A 20877-nucleotide genomic window follows, 5' to 3' on the forward strand; every position below is an offset into this window, starting at 1 on the left:
GTATAAAATTATTATTTTTTATTTTGTTTGTCCTTCTATGAATGTAGGCCCTTTATTCTTCAACCTTTGATTTTATTTGTCCTTCTATGAATGTAGGCCCTTTATATTGAACTTAGTCCTTGACATTAAAGATAAGGTAAATTTCCAAGTTTGGTGGGAGTTCTATTTTGTCGGCATTAGAACCATAATTTGCAAGTACCTTACAAGGTCCTATCCTATGCATTTGTAGCTTGGTTGGAACACCCTATGCAAGTACCAAAACTCATCCTTGGCATCATATCATGGCCTCAACACCTTGGATCATCTCAAAACATCTCATCTAACATGTTCCAACTCCTTGCACACTCTCAGCAACTCATCTCTTACACTTTCTCAATTTTGCCTCTTCTAGGCTTGTTCCAACTAGCCCTTGCCAATCACTAATTTGTTGTTTTCTCCAAAATTTTCCATAGAACTTCCTAAAATATTGGGTGATTAAAATACCATTTTCATCACTCTAAAATATAATCCAAAACCAACTACACTTTTTTTGTAAAATATCACTCAAAACTGGCTATTTTAGTCTGCCAACTAGGCCTGGTTTGAGGCCATTTACAAAGCAACTCACAATCCCTTGACTTTTGGAACTCCCATGACCCAAAAAAGTCTTAAGACACGACTCAAATACAAGGATTCTTCTATTTTTTTGGTCTCATGATCAACTTTACAATGGTTTTTACAAAACCCTCCTTTCTAGCCCCTTTACCCTAGGGCTTTCTAGAACTCTTACTTTGCAACGTCTCTAGAACCCAAAAATGGTTTCAAACACCTTCACTTTGGTTATATTAGATGACTTCAAACATAAAATGCAACTCTTGTTTGGAGAAAACACTAAATCCACCTTGGGAGCAATCACATACCCCTTTTTATGCACTCAAATTTTAGGGAAAACTATGAAAATACTTCTTAAATGGTTTCAACACTCAAATTTTTAGATGGAAATGGTTATTATAGACTCAAACCAACAATAAAAATCCCAAACTTGAGGTTTCTCAACACTCAACAATCAAATTTCAAAACTATTACTAGTACTTACTACTAGGACAGTTTCTAGTTTTAACGGTCAAACTCCCAAACCATACAAAGGACCCCCTGCTGTTTTTACATTTTTAAACACTCTTTTTGGAGACCTACAATAACCTCTCTCACTTTTTGGAGATCACACTCCGTTTTCATTTTACGACACCATCTCGGGTGATGCTAAAACTTGCAATGTCAGCTAGTACAAAGTTGCCAATTGCCAAATCTCTCTCACCTTTCGTCGTGGGATCGAACTGTCTAGTCTGTTAGCTCCGCATGGCCAAGTAAACACTATCCCCAACCTCGTCCTATCCCCTTCAGTGCTTGAACGTTCTCAAGCATGCCAATCTAGAATGTCCCCAAGGGTCACTAAATGCCATAGGGCTGCGATCTTTGACGAGGCATATCTCGGAGCTCGTGCGAGGTATGGATGCGATTCTAGTTCCTACAGGACCATGTTGCGGAGACCTAAAATAACCTCTCTCACTTTTTGGAGATCACACTCCATTTTTTTTTACAACGCCATCTCAGGTGATGCTGAAACTTGCAGTGTGGGCCAGTACAAAGTTTCCAACTGCCAAATCTCTCTCACCTTTCGTTGTGGGATCGAACTGTCTACTCTATTAGCTATGGGTGGCTAGGTAAACCCTATCCCCAACCTTGTCCTATCCCCTTCAGTTCTCAAACATTCTCAGGCATGCTAATCCGAAATGTCCCCAAGGGTCACTAAATGCCATATCTCGGAGCTCGTGCGAGGTATGGATGCGATTCTAGTTCCTACAGGACCGTGTTGTGGATACCTACAATAACCTCTCTCACTTTTTGGAGATCAAATTCTTTTTTCATTTTACAACGCCATCTCGGGTGATGCTGAAACTTGTAGTGTTGGCCAGTACAAAGTTGCCAACTGCCAAATCTCTCTCATCTTTCGTCGTGGGATCAAACTGTCTGCTCCATTAGCTCTGGGTGGCCGGGTAAACCCTATCCCCAACCTTGTCTTTTCCCCTTCAATGCTTGAACATTCTCAGGCACGCCGAACCCGAATGTCCCTAAGGGTCACTAAATGCCACAGGGCTGAGATCTTTGACGGGGCATATCTTGGAGCTCGTGCAAGATATGGATGAGATTCTAATTCCTACAGGACCGTGTTGCAGAGACCTACAATAAGCTCTCTCGCTTTTTGGAGATCACATTTCATTTTCATTCTACAATGCCATCTCGGGTGATGCTGAAACTTGTAGTGTTGGCCAATACAAAGTTGCCAACTGCCAAATCTCTCTCATCTTTCGTCGTGGGATCAAACTGTCTACTCCATTAGCTCTGGGTGGCCAGGTAAACCCTATCCCCAACCTCTTCCTATCCCCTTTAGTGCTCGAACATTCTCAGGCACGCTGAACCAGAATGTCCCTAAGGGTCACTAAATGCCACATGGCTGCGATCTTTGACGGGGCATATCTATGGGCTGTCAATACTTCGACTATACTTTAAGTCAACAATTATCAATATGTAGAAAAATGGAACTCGTTGTATTTTGAAGTACTGAGAAGATGGCCTTGCCCTTCCCCAAGAGTTTCAGAAATGGGAGACATTAGGTAAGAGAGTGAAAATGTTACTATCACTTCAATGCACATGACACAATTGGAAATCAAAATTTTGATGGTAATCATTTTGTGATAAGGGAGAGACTAGGGATGATCATTGTTACTATCTCTTTAGTAGTGGAATTTTGTTTTCTCTTGAATTTGGTGGTGGGGGATCAGTGGTAAGTCTCCTTGGATATTCCTTCTTATGATGTTAGTGACAAGTGTTGCTCTTTGAAAACACTTGTACAATCTTTTTTAAATTATTAGATAAAAATAGAGAATTGTAAGTATTAAACATAATTAGCCTTTAGTTCCTAGAAGATCTTTATTTCCCCATCAATGCATTTAGAAAGTTAAGTTTTAAGAAGATCATAAATAGAAAAAATTAGAGAAGTGATTTAAACATTTATATTGATTGGAAACACGCGAGTCTTGAGTTTCCTCTACCTTTTAAAGAATGTTCTATGGCTAGTAGACCTAATTCCACATTCCATAAGACTATCATTGCGCTAAAGATTTAGGAAACCAACTGCTCTAAGATAAAGCTTCCCGATCAATAATAACTATTGAGGTACATAATAATTCTCAATTAAACTTGTGTTAATTCAGTATTAATTTTGTAATTAACTACAATTTTAGTATCTGTGTACAGGGGGTGACTGAGAAAACTATTTGAGGTCCAATTTGAAAATATATTTGTAAGGATCTCGACCAAGGTTCACAACTTTGATGATTAATACATTCATTCAGGCCAGAACCTCACTACAAAAAAAGATATATAAAAAAGGTAGTGAATAACATCATGTCTAGACCCAAATCAACCAATGAAAGTCAAATTAGCATAATGTGGAACAACAATATATGCATTGAGTGGGTTGTCATAAAAAAGCTTCATAATAAAATTCATGTCTAGAATTAGAAGACCTTAAAGAACATTTATGCTTGTAACACAAATGGCCATTCAAAACTGAATATGATTACAATATGTGAAATAGCATTGCAAGAACTTGTAATGCTCTTGTGAACATCATGTTAATTCTTGTAAGAATCCCTAAGATGCTTGTTATACTCAAAATTTTGTTGAAATTGAATTAATTTTTATCCTATCAGTTAATTGGCTTAGGGTGATATATGCTTCTTGGATGGAATAATGAGTTTGTGATTAACTCTGTATTAAGATTCATAGCATGTTCTAGTTATTTGCAAAGGAAATTTATAAATTACTTGCTAATGTCATATGGCTTGCTTGAGAAAGATGTCCATGTTCTTATTGATGGGTACTAATGACTATCCACATTTAGTTCTTCAATATCCTATTTGACATATGAATCACTCAACATATATGTCTTGCTTGGCATGTGAGTGACTCAATACAAACCATCTTTTCAACACATACTGGTGCTCGACACTAACTGCATATATTGGTCAACATATACTACTTAATTGGTACATAAAAATTTACGTAAAGTAATGACTTAATTATTTTGTCACCGCCTTGTCAAAACCAAAATGAGATCAATACATCAATGCAGGTGCCACCTTTCAAAGGGTAATAAATTCATCTTTTGGACACCTATTGAAAAAAACAATGACATGACAATTTTCTCAAGAAGAAGGAAGAAATAACTGTACAATCTAAAGTTAATTCTTTAAAGGTACAGAGAACATGGTATCTCCCTGAACCCCAAGAAGTCTATTTTTTGTGTTATTGAGGGAAAGCTCTTGGGCCATCTAGTATCAAGAGACATGATCAAGATAGACCTAGAGCAGGTTCAAGCTATTCAATAGTTATGTCTCTCATCTAATCATAATGGTATTCTTTCTTTCTTTGGACAAATTATTTTCTTGAGGAAGTTTGTACATGATTCTCTTGAAACAACTAGGCCCATCACAAATTTTCTTATTGAGAAGCTTGTTTTCAAGTGGAGCAATGAGGCCATAAAAGCATTTGAGGAGGTAAAAATCACCATAGCTAAAGCACCAGTTCTCGCCCACCCAGATTATAAAATGGATTTTGTTATCCACTGTTATGCAAGTGAACACACAATGTCTGCAATCCTATTATAGGAAGACACAACAGACTCCGAAGTCCCCATATCCTCTATGAGTGCGCAATTGAAGAATTATGAGTTGGGATATTTGCTGACAAAAAAGGCCTTCTTAGTTGTGAAAGCAGTGAAACACTCTAGGTATTATATTTTGCATTCACACTCAACAATTTTTGTTCCAAGTTCAACTATAGAAAGTATCCTCACACAACAGGAATTGTCTATCAATAATAGAGCTACTTGGCTGTTGAAAGTTCAAGAATTTGATCTCGAAATAAAACCTACCAAGCTGGTAAGAGGCAAGTGTTTTTGTAAGCTAATGGTTGATGGTAAGGAGGCTATTACTAAGGATAACTCATGTGCATTACTGGTGGGCCTTAAAGATAATTAGTTTTATAACATTGCTTATTTTCCTACCTATGGTGAATGCCCTAAACACATCACCGATAAGGCAAGAAAGAACCTAAAATTGAAAGCTGCCAAATACATCATTGCTGATGACGTGCTTTATACGAAAGGTCTTAATAGTGCATTCCTTAGATGTGTAGACAAAGATCAAAAAGATAAATTATTTCTTTCTCTTCATAATGAATCTTGTGGCATGCATTTCTTATCTACGATGACAACTTTCAAGATACTAAGGAATGGATTGTATTGGCCTAAAATGTTTGTGGATGCATATAAATGGGTTAGAAAATACAAGAAGTGTAAGTTTTTTGTTGGAAAAACTAAACAAGTTGCACTCCCTTTAAAACTAGTAGTTATGATAAGCCTTATAAACAATGGGGCTTAGATTTTATAGGGCCTTTCAATCCACCCTCAAGTGTAGATCACACCCATATTATGACAACTACTGACTACTTTACCAAGTGGGTTGAAGCAATACCTATTAAAATGACTAACTTTGAAGTGATGAGTAAATTCTTAATGGAGAACATTCTAGTCAAGTTTGGAGTACCTAAGAAACTAGTGATTGATAATGCCTAGAACTTCTCCTTGAAAGAACATTAGCTATTCTACTAGATGATAATGGAATTCTCCTTTCTCATTCTTTTGATTACTTTTTGCAAGGAAATGGTCAAGTAGAGTCTTCCAACAAGAACCTGATTTCAATTATGAGAAAATTGGTGAGTGATAATGTTAGAGATTGGTATAAAAGGTTATTTGAAGTGCTATGGGTTGATCAAACTACCCCAAGAGAGCAATCGAGATAAAAAATTTTGAACTGGCATATGATATTGAAGCACAACTATCTCTACCACTAGAACTAGCTATGATCAAATTGTAAAAGGTGATTGTCATGTCCCCTTTTCAAATAATTAAAACTAATAATCTTTGCTAAGGCAAGCAAGCCCAAAAAGGTGAAGTTTCGAAAAAAGGGGATAATCTTTGGAAGCTAATGGACTAATAAATGAAAATTATTATTAAAATATGTTTTATTAACCCCTCTTGGACATGAGTTAGGGTTATGCCCTCTTTTAAGGGGTTTGGAGGCATTTTGGGCTCATTCCAGAACTTGATTTTGCTCATTTCTTTGTTATTCTTCAGAGGCTGCCAAAGCTGTGGAGAAGGAGACCCAAGAACGGGAGTTTGCAGGTTTCCAGGGAGACCCAAGAACGGGAGTTTGTAGGTTTCTAGGAAGACTAAGGATGAGAGTTTGAAGCCATTCCATGTGCATGCTCATGCAGAGTTTGCCTTTGTGCTGAACAGTGCAGATTTGTGAATTTTCGGGTGTGTTTTTTGTAAGAGTTTGGTGTTTCCAGTTGAGTATTTCATATCAGTTTGGGTTGCTGCTATATATCAAACTTTTAAATGTTAAAATAGATCTGAGTATATGTATTTGGATGTGATTATACTTCTGTGATATATTATTAAGTTTTTGTGGTGATTCCGGGCTATTTTGTGCTATTTATGGGAGCCCGATGAGCATTGTTTTTGTCCTTCATTTGGGAGCTATTGTGTGCATGTTATACAGATCTGGAAATATCATTTTATAGGCTGTTATGCTACTTAAATTTTTGTAAAAATGTCCACTTTCAGATTTATTAATAATATGTGAAGCTGTGAAGTTTTTGGCACTATTTTCGGCATACCCGATTTGGGGTTATTGAGAAATTGGTGGATCTTTGAAAGATTGGTTGTTTGATCTTAAAGATCTGATTATAGGTTGGAAATATCATACAAAACCAGTAAAGGGACATTTCAGTGATTGAAGATCAAGTGTTTCAAAATTCACTAGAGAATTTTATTTTTTAAAATCTCAGAAAGATTGAAGAAGAAAGAGAAAGAGTGGTGGATCACATAACTATTCATCAAGCATGGGTTAAGAAGATCTTTAATAGGAATTCCAAGCCTAGGAGTTTCATGGAGAATGATAAGGTATTGCTATGAGATAAAAGAAGAGAACTGAGAGATGCACATGGAAAATTCGAATCACTTTGGAAAGGGTCCTTCAAAATTAGTAAGGTTCTTGAAGCAAACTATTTTAGGCTCAGGTACTTAGATGGCACTGGTACTTAGATGGCACTGATTTACCCCTAACTTATAATGGATAGGATTTGAAGCTTTTCCAACTTTAGTGTCTTTTGTCCTTCTTTGCATTTTGGTTATGTCTTAGGTTAGGTTCCTTTCTATTTTGTTATGTCTTAGGTTAGGTTCCTTTCTGTTTTGTTGTGTATTAGGTTAGGTTCTTTTCTATTTTGCTAGTCTTAGTGTGAAACCAAAGATGTCTAAACTTTTTAGTCCCTTACAATTTGAATCCCCAGTCAGAGCTAGTTGTTAACCATGAATGGTCCACATTTATTTCTTTTACATGGTCATGGTATTTTAAAGCCACTATTAAAAGAAGATCTCCTTTTGAAGCCCCTGCTATGAATATTAACTATTTCGTTGTTCTTTGTTTTCAAGTCTTTTGGTTGAACAAATCTCTAAACTTGAACATTGAATGCTTTGTTCAAGGTTCAAGGTTTATTAGTTCATCAGTTTTCTTTGGTCAAGTTAGGAAAGTCATTCATCCCAAAGGATACTTTTTCTCATCATTGAATTTGAACATGAACATGAACATTAAACACATTGCTCAAGGTTCAAAGTTCACAAGTTCACCTTCATGTGCAATCTTTGTTGTCAGAGAGCATAGTTTCCAATATATCTTGAATTTTGAACTTGAACATTGAACTATTTTGTAGTCGAATTGTTCATGTTTATTTGGTTAGAAAGACTGATGCCTTTGGTTCCATGTATCCATGATGACAGCTCAACAAAAATGTAACTTTTTGCCAAGATCTACAAAAAGATATGTATTAATTGGGAGTTAAAGGCAATGATGGAAAGGCATGTCATGGCACATACAGAACTTGGGTGATTGTATAGCCTCTATGACACATCTTTCTATCTATATAACCTCTACATTCCATTAGAATACAAATTCTTATTAATAAACTAAATTACACTTACCTTCCACAACTAAATTAGATTTTAATTGATGAAACGTCACAATGCCATTTATACTTTGAACTCACTAGAAGAGTGAAACCAATTGAAATTCTATTAGTAACAAGATTTTGGTCTAATACTTCTGACTATACATACTCTTTTGTTGAATTTTTAAGCTTTTGTCTATTACTCTTCCCTTGACATATTGTTTGGAAGAATTGTTTATAATAAGATGCACCTTCAAAACTTAATTATATATGAACAAATATCCATTTCACATTTTCCTATTCAAGAGAGTTCTTAGATACTCATGAAACCAAGTTTAACCCTAAATGGAACATATGTGCTATTTAGAACATCTAAGCTGAATCTATGGATAGAAGTGGTGGGGAAGGCGAGGGGTTGCCATTACATGGAGAGGAGTGGCCATGAACAAATCATTGGAACCTTCTTGAAGTTGAACGGGTGCCATGGAAGAAGTGGACCAGTGGAAGCAATGAAGGAGGCGGGCCAAGAGCATGATTGTCATTGAAGTGCCCAGTTTGACTCCCATGCATCCCCGCCTTCCAGTGCTGAATGAGAGCATGCGTAGTTGAGGGTCGCTCAGCTCAACACCCACGTCGTCATTGCCATCTTTGATGAAACGATCAGGGTAGAAGTGTAGAGGATCTTCCCATACGCTTGGGCTTCTCCAAAATCCCACGCAACTCAGCATTAAGTGACTTCCCTTGGGAATGTGATACCCACAAACTGTGGTGTCCTCCATCACCATGTGAGGAACGTTGAAGGGTGCCACCAGATGCAACTTCATCGCCTCCTTCACACACGCCCTCACCTACACCAGCTTCCTTAGGTCTTCTTCTTCCACTAACCGATCTCTTCCGACCACTCCATCGATCTCCTCTACGGCTTTCTGCATTATCTCTGGCTGCAATAACAGCTCTGCTAATGCCCATTCTACTGCATTCGATGGATTATCAATTAACGCCGCTTCTAATTCCTGCACAATTTCATGAGTAGTTGTTTAAGAGAACTTATTTTTATAAGTGTGAAAAGAACACCTTACAATTATTGCATCTAGATAATGTTCACCCAGGTTACCAAAAATCAGAAAGGAAACAAGATATCTAAATGTTCCTTATAAGAAATATGTGTGTATATATAATAAAAGCTCCTCATATAAATATTCTTATATATATATATATATATATATATATATATATATATAAATATATATATATATATATATATGTATATGTATATATATATAAATATATATATATATATATGTATATGTATATATATATAAATATATATATATATATATATGTATATGTATATATATATAAATATATATATATATATATGTATATGTATATATAAATAAAACTGAAGGCAAAAATTTATATCACAGTGGTAAATTGTGAAATTCTATTCTGAGAGATCTTAGACCCTACTTTACTCAAGCTTAACACATAATAATAATAATTTATATTAATAAATAATAATAAATACTGTAGAATTTAAACAAGAGCTACAAGAGAACCTAAATTGTGACCTCTTACTTGAGAGGTCTCTAGAATCTGAGCAATCCCAAATATCACTCTAATCCAAACACTTAACTACAAAACTTTTTTATAAGATTAAGCTCACTTTCTTCGGCGTCTCATTTCCAAAACCTTCAACAAAGTCTCATTTCCAAAACTTTCAACAAAAAATTCTGACAGGTCATAGTGCTAGCATGGGTAATCTTGTGGAAAATCCCAATGATTCCTAGTGTTCCATTCACTCTCATAATAAAATATTGTTATAAACTATATTGATTAATGAACAAACATACAGATTTCATGATAGCAATAATAATTAGAATTAAAAATTACCGTCACTTGAGCATTGATCTCTTCCAAGCTGCGCAACGGAGTCCTACTAGAGGGATCTTTCATAGAAATCAGGATGTCTAACCAATCTTGCGGTTCCTCCGAAGACATACACCCACGCTTCAAACGAAACCTCTCTTCTACCAGTGGACTGTGATGCTTCTTTATAATATATATGGCTTTTCTCAACTCCCTCTCACTCCCTCCGATGTCAAGCCACCTCAAGCAAGGCATGTAATCAGAGACGCACATGTTAAACAGAAGACACAACGCCTTGAACAGAGCTTCTACGTGCTCTTCCTCCTCTTCGCCGGGGCCTCCATCCCCATTACAACCTCCACTCCCAAAGTAGCGCCTGTTGAAGATGAGCTTTCTTATCACATTTCCACTGTACTGCCTCGCAGCACTTCTCACATTGACTAAAGCCTTTGTTTTTTCTTGAGACGTACAACATTGTTTCCATATCCAGTGAACCAGATTGTCTGCCTCCTCCATTCTCTTCCCTTCCGACCACTTAAAGCGTGAGGTTGACAACACATCAGAAGTAAGCACACGCCGCATTTTCTTCCACTGATCACCCCATAGAATAAGTGCAGTGGATAGAAATCCTCTGCTGCAGTATTCAGTAGCCATTGTGATGGGGCGAGATGCAAATACAGCATCATGTTTTTTGAGGAACTCTCTTGCAATGTCCGGCCTATTAACAACAATGACATGGACTCTTCCCAAACGAACGCAGAGAATGGGGATATCATAGGTGTGGAGGAGAGAGTGAAGCCATTTGTAACCAGGTGAGTTGTACAACAACTCCGGAACATTGCCAACCAGAGGCCATGGTTAGGGCCCTGGAGGCAAATTAGACACCAAGCTTGTTTGCTTCCAACACTTCACTGAACGGAATATGATTGCAGATATAGTGAGGAGGATAGCAAGGGTGGGAAATATGGCTTTGGTGGGATTCAGCAGTAGTTTTGCAAAATCTGCAGTGTGGGTTTGATCGTTTCCTATATTCCTGATAATTGAAATGAAAGACAACGATGTAGGACTAGAGGCATTGAAGGTAGAAGTTTTGCCATCCATGGAAGGAGAAGGAAAACTATGCTTTGCTCTAATACCAACAATCAAAGTCGATCTTTTTATCAAAGATGCGATTTGGTTTGGTGATGAAGTGTTTGTCATTCATCTAGTATTTATAGGCCCAAAATTTCACGTTGTCAACCTTTTTTTATTGAATGTTTGTAAATTACTTGTACTGACTCTTCACATGGTGCAGTGAAACTTAAAGTCTATCATCTATAGATGTGTGAAAAATCAAACTATTGCAGTCACTGATTATTAATTTCCTATCATAAATGATTATTAAACTGCTGAAAACAAATTCCCAGCTAATATCGAAAAATAACACAACTACAACTTCACTTATAAAATACGGAAAGAAATGTGCAACACAATGAACACAATATTTTTGGACAAATTGTCTCTGGAAAAACCCCTAAGGGAAAACCCGTTCTACAGATGAGGAATTATATTAAACTTCAGCAAATCAAGAGATACAAAATTCCTTGACTCTCACTGGCAGAACTCCGACAACCTCCTAATTTCTCCCGCTGATATTCCCCACTGCTATCCCCACGCTAACACTGTGCCCTTGCTAACACTACAAGACTGTTTGCTAACACTGCAAACTGCTTCACAAAAGCTTCATCTCCAAATGACCCAATGACCCCTTTTTATTCTACTCCTGTAGGTAAACCAACGGCCGAGATTAAATCAAACCAACGGCTGAGATTAAGACAACTCGACAGCTAATAATAGCATTGGTTGTAAGGTGTCCAAAAGGGAATCTCTAAAATTAGTAAATAATAACCATTTACTAATTCTTGGCAAGTGGACAAACAGCTGTCCAAACCACCCATAAATACTAGTGCGATTCATAGATAAAGACAAATAGCTGTCCAAGCTACCCATAAATGCTACTGCTATTTCCAGGTCAGAAATAACAGCTGTCCAACTAACAATAATTAACACTCCCTCTTAGCGAGGAAGTTGTTCTGCATGACACCCATCTTATCTCTGAAGAAGATAAATTTGGCCTTTCCCAAATCCTTCGTCAGAATGTCTGCTACCTGCTCATCTGTAGGTATGTATTGTAGTCGAACAACTCCCCTTTGTACACAATCTCTGATGAAGTGATATCTGATATCTATATGTTTAGACCTATCATGAAACACTGGATTCTCAGACAACTTGATGCAACTCTGATTGTCACAATGTATCATAGTAGTCTCAACCTCCTAACCAAACAAGGCTACTAACAACTTTCGAAGCCATATAGCCTCACATGTCGCCATGCTAGCTACTATGTATTCTGCTTCTGCTAAACTTAGAGCCACAGACTTCTACTTTCTGCTGAACCAAGATACAACTCCTGATCCCAAGCTGAAACAACATCCTGAAGTGCTCTTTTTGTCCGTTGTACTTCCTTCCCAATCTGCATCAGTATAGCCTATCAACCTAATACCTTCACCTTGAACATATCTGATCCCATACTCGACTATACCATGCAAGTAACGTAGCACATGCTTAGCCGCTATCCAATGCATTCTCTTTGGTTCAACCATGAATTGACTTACTGCAAATGCTATATCTGGCCTAGTATTGACCAAATACATAAGCGAACCAATCAACTGTCTATATAAAGTGGGATCTACATCTTTCTCCTTAGATGTATCTACCTTCAATTCGTGATCATGGGTGTAGACATGGCTTTGCAATCCTCCATCCCAAATTTCTTCAAGATTTCAATGCAATATTTCCCTTGACCAAAGAAAATCTCCCCATCTGCCTGCCACACTTCCATGCCTAAAAAGTAGTGCATAAGTCCTAAATCCTTCATCTCGAACTCCTCTGTAAGGTTCCTCTTGCAATCCACTATGAGCCCTAGTGAACCTGTAAAAAATAGATCATCCACATAAAGAACAAGAAAGAGAATCTCACCCCCAACCATCACGTAGCAGAGGTTAGCATTTGCTTCACTCTTCACAATGCCCATTTTCTGCAAGTATGTATCAATGCGCTCATACCACGCTCTAGGAGCCTGCTTGAGTCTGTACAATGCTTTCTTTAATCTGCACATGTGGGTCTTTTTGTTGTGTTCTACAAAGCCTTCAAGTTGTTCTATGTATACCTCCTCCTTCAACTCACCATTGAGGAATGCTGTCTTGACATCCATTTGATGGATTTTCCATCCCATTTGTGCTGCAAGTGAGATTACAACTCATATAGAAGTATACCTGGCAACTGGAGCAAATGTCTCCTCATAGTCTATTCCCTCCTTCTGAGAGAACCCCTTTGCCACGAACCTAGCCTTGTATTTCTCGATGCTACCATCTGCACTGTGCTTTATCTTATAGATCCAGCGTGATCAAACTACAACCCTATCTGTTGGTCTAGGTAATACCTCCCACACATCATTCTGCATTATTGAAGAATATTCCTCAACCATAGCATCTCGCCATACCTGATGTTCTGCAGCTTCTTGATAGCTAGAAGGCTCACTATCTACCAACTGACTAACTAATGCCACATAGTCATTGAACATCGCTGGTTGTGTTCGCTGTCTAGTACTCTTCCTAGGAGCTCCCACAAACTCCCGAGCATCCCTTTGTGTATCTAGAACCACATGGTTCCTGCTGCCAACTGTAGAGGATGAAATGTCAACCTCTAAGTCTTCTAGATGCATTTCCTGTTGCACCCGTTGCTCCATACTCTGTGAATCTTCACTAACTGAGTCTACACTCGTATTGGTAACTGTACTTAAGCTTTGCTGCCCTTGACTTGGTCTTGGAGCTTCTGTTGGCTGCTCACTCTGATCATCTACTGGCAAATCTCTAGATCTCTTGAATGCCTTGTCCTCCATGAACTTGACATCCCACCTGACAATAATTCTTTTAGTCCCTGGAATTAAAATCTTGTATGCCTTTGAGGTCTCACTATACCCAACAAAGTACCCCCTCTCTGCAGTCTGATCTAACTTTGTACATGTATCTCCAGGAATATGACAATATGCCAAACTCCCGAACATCCTGAAGTGACTAACATCTGGCTTCTTCCCTGTGAAAGCCTCCTCTAGTGTCATCTTCCCTAGCACCTTGTGTGGAACTCTATTATGAATTTAGACTGTTGTATTACACGCCTTTGCCCATAAGTAATGGGGCATGTCCTGGTCATGTAGCATAGCTCTTGCTGCCTCTGATATAGAACGGTTCTTCCTCTCAGCAACTCCATTCTACTGTGGATTGTAAGGAACAGTCCATTCTCTCTTGATTCCTTCTCTGGTGCAAAACTCCTGGAAGACATTTCCTTTGTACTCGCCTCCATTGTCTGATCGAAGAACCTTTATCTTCTTTCCTGTCGAGTTCTCCACAAGAGCCTTGACCTCTTGGAATCGGCTAAAAACCTCATCTTTAGTCTTCAAGAAGTATATCCAAGTCTTTCTAGAGAAATCATCAATAAAAGTAACATAGTATTCATATCCTCTGAGAGATTTCGTCAACTTTGGTCCACAGACATCTGAATGTACTAGATCAAGAACACCCTTAGATCTGGTGTCACTCCTTGGAAAAGATGCTTTCGCAAACTTCCCCAACACACATCCCTTACATACATCATCATGCTCTGTGCTCACCTCTGGAACACCTGTCACAGTCTCACGAAGCAATTTAAGTGCTCCATGATGAATATGGCCCATCCTCCTATGCCATAGCTCTCCAAGATCTCTAGGATTATTGTTGCTCATAAGTGCCTTAGGAGTATCAAACTGCAATCTATAAAGGCGACCACTCCTAACTCCAATAGTTATGGGTGATTTCCAATCCTTGTGCTTAATCAACACATGTGTCCCTCTAAAGAGTACATTATACCCCCTATCCTGAAGAACAGATACAGAAATCAAATTCATACCTAAGCCTGGCACATATAACACATCATGAAGTGGAATTATCTTTCCATTCTCCCTCTGAAATTGAATAGTCCCTTTCCCAACAGGGTTGAGTTTGGACAAGTTTCCCATATAAATTTGGATGTTGGTGTCCTCCTCCTTGTAACTAGAGAAGTACTCTTTAACTCCTGTCATGTGAAATGATGCCCCACTATCTATATACCAAACACATTGTGAGGTTGAGCTAACTATACAAGCTATGAGTGCAAACTCATCTTCCATTCTACTGGAGAGTTCTTCTGCACTTGCTAAAGCTGCCACCTGCTTCTTACCCTTCTTCCTCTCTAGGCAATCACTGACATAGTGGCCAAACTCATGACATCCAAAGCACTTGACCTTAGAAAGGTCCTTCTTCTTCTTTTCACTTTGTGTATTTGATCCTTTGCTAGATCCTTTCTTTTCTTTCCCTTTACCCGCTAGGGCAACATTCTCTTGTTCCACCTCATTTTTCTGACTCTTGTTGGCCCCATTGACAAGACTTAGTCTAAACTCCTCCTGAGTGAAATCAGTCCATAGTCGATGCCAACTCGGTAAAGTATCTTGTCCATTAACAACTTGAATAAAGACACTCCATTTTTTAGTAAACCCATTAAGGGCTATTCTCACTAGCTCATCATCACTAGGGCTATCTCCAACAGTTGCTAACTCATCCTTGACAAGTCTGAGCCTGGTGAGGTAACTTGTGACGTCTTCTCCCTGATTCATCTGGGTATTCTTTAGCTTCTCTCTCAGAATCAACTTCCTGTTGGTGGTAGCATTCTGATACAGATTTAGAATGGCGTCCCACATCTTCTTCGCTATATCTAGCTCTGAGATATGTGGAACAATATGATCCTTGACACCATCAAGGATAATCCTCCTCGCTTTGGCATCGTCCTTCCTATATGCTGCAAGCTGTGTTGCATCCGTTGGTAGAGGTACACCATTGGTAGCATAGTCCTTGATACCATTCTCTTCCAACAATAAAGAAATTCTGGCCTTTCAGACACCAAAATTTGAGGCACCATCCAATCTATCCTGATCTCTCAAACCAGCCAAAGCCATCTCAAGGGTTTAAAGCAATAATAAATCTAAAGAGATCAAAATTTCTTTCCTGGGGCAAAACTCTTCTACCCTTAACAATGATCTGATACCATGTGAAAAATCAAACTATTGCAGTCACTGATTATTAATCTCGTATCATAAATGATTATTAAACTGCTAAAAACAAATTCCCAGCTAATATCGAAAAATAACACAACTGTAACTTCACTTATAAAATATGAAAAGAAATGCACAACACAATGAACACAATATTTTTGGACAAATTGTCCCTGGAAAAACCCCTAAGGGAAAATCAGTTCTTCAAATAAGGAATTATATTAAACTTCAGCAAATCAAGAGATACAAAATTCCTTGCCTCTCACTGGCAGAACTCAGACAACCTCCTAATTTCTCCCACTGATATTCCCCACTGCTATCCCCACGCTAACATTGCGCCCTTGCTAAAACTACAAGACTGTTTGCTAACACTACAAACTACTTCACAAAAGCTTCATCTCCAAATGACCCAATGACCCCTTTTTATTCTACTCCTGTAGGTAAACCAATGACCGAGATTAAATCAAACCAATGGCTGAGATTAAGACAACTCGACAGCCAATAATAGCATTGGTTGCAAGGTGTCCAAAAGGGAATCTCTAAAATTAGTAAATAATAACCATTTACTAATTCTTGGCAAGTGGACAAACAGCTGTCCAAACCTCCCATAAATACTAGTGCTATTCATAGATAAGGACGAACAGCTGTCCAAGCTACCCATAAATGCTACTACTATTTTTGGGTCAGAAATAACAGCTGTCCAACTAACAATAATTAACAAGATGTGGATCAATATGAATTGAGTGGACATCCCGGATGCTGACTACATCGAGATATTTGAAAGGTGAGAACTGTCGCCGCGCTTGCTATCTACCTCAGTACCTGAGAGATGGAAATTGTCTGCCATGAATTTGTCCGAATGAAAGTGATGGGTATTGGCTAAAGCGGAAACTAAAACCTAAATCTTATCAAGGGGACACTTGGAAGTTTGGAAGTATCCTTTGTGGTAAAATTTAGTTTTAAAAGTTGGTGATTCCACCATTAATTTGTCAGAATGAGATGATGAAAATTGTGTCTTATGAATTTGTCCGAGTGAGAGAGTGATGGTTATTGATTGAAATCCAATTTGGAGAAAGAGAAGGTTGTCCATATTAAATATCTAGTTTCACTATTTGTCTGAGTGAAATATCTAGCTTCACTATTTGTTCTAGTGAGAGAGTGATGGTTATTGATTTAAATCTGATTTGGAGAAAGAGAAGGTTGTCCATATTAAATATCTAGTTTCACTATTTGTTTGGAGGGAAGAAAATGAAAAATGAAAAATATACAAAAATCATTGTCAAATTAGGATAAAAATAGAAAGTATACTTTAATCTAGTCTTCTAAATAATTTGTCCAAATAAGAGTGATGGTTATTGATTGAAATCTAATTTAGAGAGAAAGAAGGTTGTTCATATTAAATATCTAGTTTCAGTATTTGTTTGGAGGGAAGACAATAAAAAATATAAAAAGCTTACTATCAAACTAGAAGTAAAAAATAAATGATTTTAGTTTAGTCTTCTAAATATTAATGTTTTCAGGATCGCTTAAAAATCAAACATGCAAATTTTATTAAAAATGTAACTACTTGATAGATGGGATTTGGTCTGGTGACGAAGTGTTTGTCATTCATCTGGTATTTATAGGCCCAAAATTTCACGTTCTTAGCCTTTTTTATTGAATGTTTGTAAATTACTTGTATTGAAACTTCACGTGGTGCAGTGAAACTTAAAGTCAATCATCTACAATGTGGATCAATATGAATTGAGTGGGCATCCTAGATGCCAACTACATCGAGATATTTGAAAGGTGAGAACTATCGCCATGTTGGCTATCTACCTCAGTACCTAAGAGATGGAAATTGTCTGCCATGAATTTGTCCAAATGAGAGTGATGGGTATTGGCTAAAGTGGAAACTAAAATGTAAATCTTATCAAGGGGACACTTGGAAGTTTGGAAGTATCTTTCTTGGAAAAATTTATGATTTAAATGTTGGTGATTCCACCTTTAATTTTTTAGAATGAGAGATGAAAATTGTTTCTCATGAATTTGTCTAAGTGAGAGAGTGATGGTTATTGATTGAAATCTAATTTGGAGAAATAGAAGGTTGTCCATATTAAATATCTAGTTTCACTATTTGTTTAGAGGGAAGAAAATAAAAAATATAAAAAAGTCATTGTCAAACTAGGAGCAAAAATAGAAAGTCCATTTTATTAGAGTTCTAAATAATTTGTCCAAATAAGAGTGATGGTTATTGATTAAAATCCAATTTGGAGAGAAAGAAGGTTTTTCATATTAAATATCTAGTTTTAGTATTTGTTTGGAGGGAAGAAAATAAAAAATATTAAAAGCTTATTATCAAACTACAAGTAAAAGCAAAACGATTTTAGTTTAGTCTTCTAAATATTAATGTTTTAAGGATCACTTAAAAATTAAATGTGCAAATTTCATTAAAATTGTAACTACTTGATATTATGTTTTCTATTATGTGAAGAACTGATCATCAAAATTTGCACTTGATATTATGTTGCTTTGAATTTGCACTTGATATTTGATATTATGTTGCTTTCAATGACATGGGAAAAAATTACAAATGATTTAATAGGATTGAATTGACCATGTGGGAAAAGATTTATGTAAAAAAGAGAAAGGTATCATAAGAACATCTTATATGTATACATGTTCACAAACTAAGAAGAATTGATCTGCAACTCATGCCCATGGTGTGTGCTTCCAGAGAGGCCCCCCCTCCTCCATACTATGCACATGCATGTCTAGACCTGTGCCTTGTCCTTTCTACTCACTCTATTACTTTTGACACCCCCTCCCCCCAGCTCTGGGTTGTAGGTGTCCTTGATTGGGCCCCCCTATTTGCTAGATGATTTGTCTTTCCTTGGTGTTCTTTCTCCCAAGGAAACTCAAAAGAATGTTGACATGGGGAAGGTGGAGATCCCTAAGCCACGATGGACAAATAATCTGCTTGACCACAATGCTATCATTTCTTCAATAGAGGTGCCTAAGATCTCTGATGGTAAAGATGGGACTGAAATCTATTGACTTGGTGGTCACGAATATCTCACTCAGGTTTGCTTAGGATTTGGTGAGATTCTTTTCTACTTTTTGACAATCCATTAAGATGGTTAGGAAATGGGTTTCAATGAAATTGAAATGTAAGTTCTCGGTTAGCATCTCCATGATGCTAGGTGGTCTTATTCTATTTAGCTTTGTGCCTAAAGAAGACATATATGCTATATTGATAGGATCTTGGGAACTATGAAGACATGCGTTGACTTTGGTCAAATTGAGGCTTGGGTTCAACTCGACAATGAAATTGCTTTGTATGGCACCAATTTGGATAAGACCTCATGGTCTTTTGCTAGATTTATGGTATGACAAGATTTTATATGGATTGGAGACTCTTTTGGACATTTCATCATGTTTGATAGTGTCAAGTTAAGAAAATCTAGGTTGGTGTTTATGTGGCCATCAACAAAACCCTAGGGTGAGTGCACAAAAAATTGCATTGAAAATCCTCTTGATCTTGCACACAAATTAGGTCTAAAAAATTTCCTTATATAGCTATTTAGAGAATCTTCTAGATCATGATCAACATTTTGGATTCATCCCTTTTGCTGGTTGAACCCTCTATTTTTTTGATTGGCTAAACACATTATAGAAGGATCAATGATTTGTAATTACATGCATGATTACCTCCTTATTAAACTCATCTACCATGTAATCATCATTACAACTTAGTAAAAATGATTTACCTTAAAGTTTGTGCAATCCCAAACAATTACATGCAAAACTATGTAACTAGGCTTCAATAGCTTCCTGATGCTTGGCCTTAACTATTCTTCTTTTCTGATCCTTACCTCATACTAAGCTCAACATGAACATAATTTATTGACTTATACTTTGTTCTCTTCTATCTGGCTTGGCTTTTATTTCACTTGAAATTTACTATTTATTTTAGTGGCGGTTGTGTGAACTCAACACTAACTAGTTCCTGATAGAAATTGAATAAGTAAACAACTCCATATATTTTCCTGGCTCATCATGATGGCTCGGTCATAGTGATGACTAACCAACTTTGTCTAGAAAATGACTAAGTGTTTAATACTAATAGAAAACTTTTCCTTAGGGATCAACAAATTATTCTTATAATTACATGATGATTCTTGGGCTTCATTTAAATATGAAGAACTATACAACATTCATTCTTTTATTTACTTGATGCAATATAATTGTTATGTTAATTCCTACATCCCAAAGATAAGAATACTAATCAAATTTTGAATTCTAAAATTATTCACATGAGTGTGTCATCCAAAAAGGTAAGCACCATTTGTTAGATTCTCATTTTAGCATCATTTAAACTTATATATAGTCTCCAACATTAATTTCATGTGTCCTAATAATATTTGGACCTATATTAATTTAAATTTATATTTAAGTTAATATTAGGAGTCCTCTCTTCATTAATTTTCACCAAATTATTACATCTCCTCACTCTAAAATTATTCTTACCTCATTTTAAAGTTTCACGTGTGATTTTACATCTATTGATGTCATTTCTTCACACACTTCATCTTTTGAGACCTAAAAACTATCAAATTTATCCGTTTAAAATTTCATTGAATTATGCCAATTACGGGGGATGATTTCTAGGCGTAGTATAATTTTGAGGTATAAGGAAATTATTTGGGTACAATTTCCTACAAATCAAATTATTTCTTGAAATTTTAAGAACATGATTC

The 20877-nt window shown here is 36.9% G+C and overlaps 1 pseudogene; it reads right to left on the bottom strand.

Annotated features, from left to right (window-relative positions):
* Window positions 1–8492: 8492 nt before the first annotated feature.
* LOC149576800 (tryptophan N-monooxygenase CYP79A68 pseudogene) lies at window positions 8493–11079 on the bottom strand (annotated as a pseudogene).
* Window positions 11080–20877: the final 9798 nt, after the last annotated feature.

Source organism: Cupressus sempervirens, chromosome 1 (assembly GCF_028749045.1).
Source record: "Cupressus sempervirens isolate cs-2001-9-10 chromosome 1, ASM2874904v1, whole genome shotgun sequence".
NCBI classification, from domain to species: domain Eukaryota; kingdom Viridiplantae; phylum Streptophyta; class Pinopsida; order Cupressales; family Cupressaceae; genus Cupressus; species Cupressus sempervirens.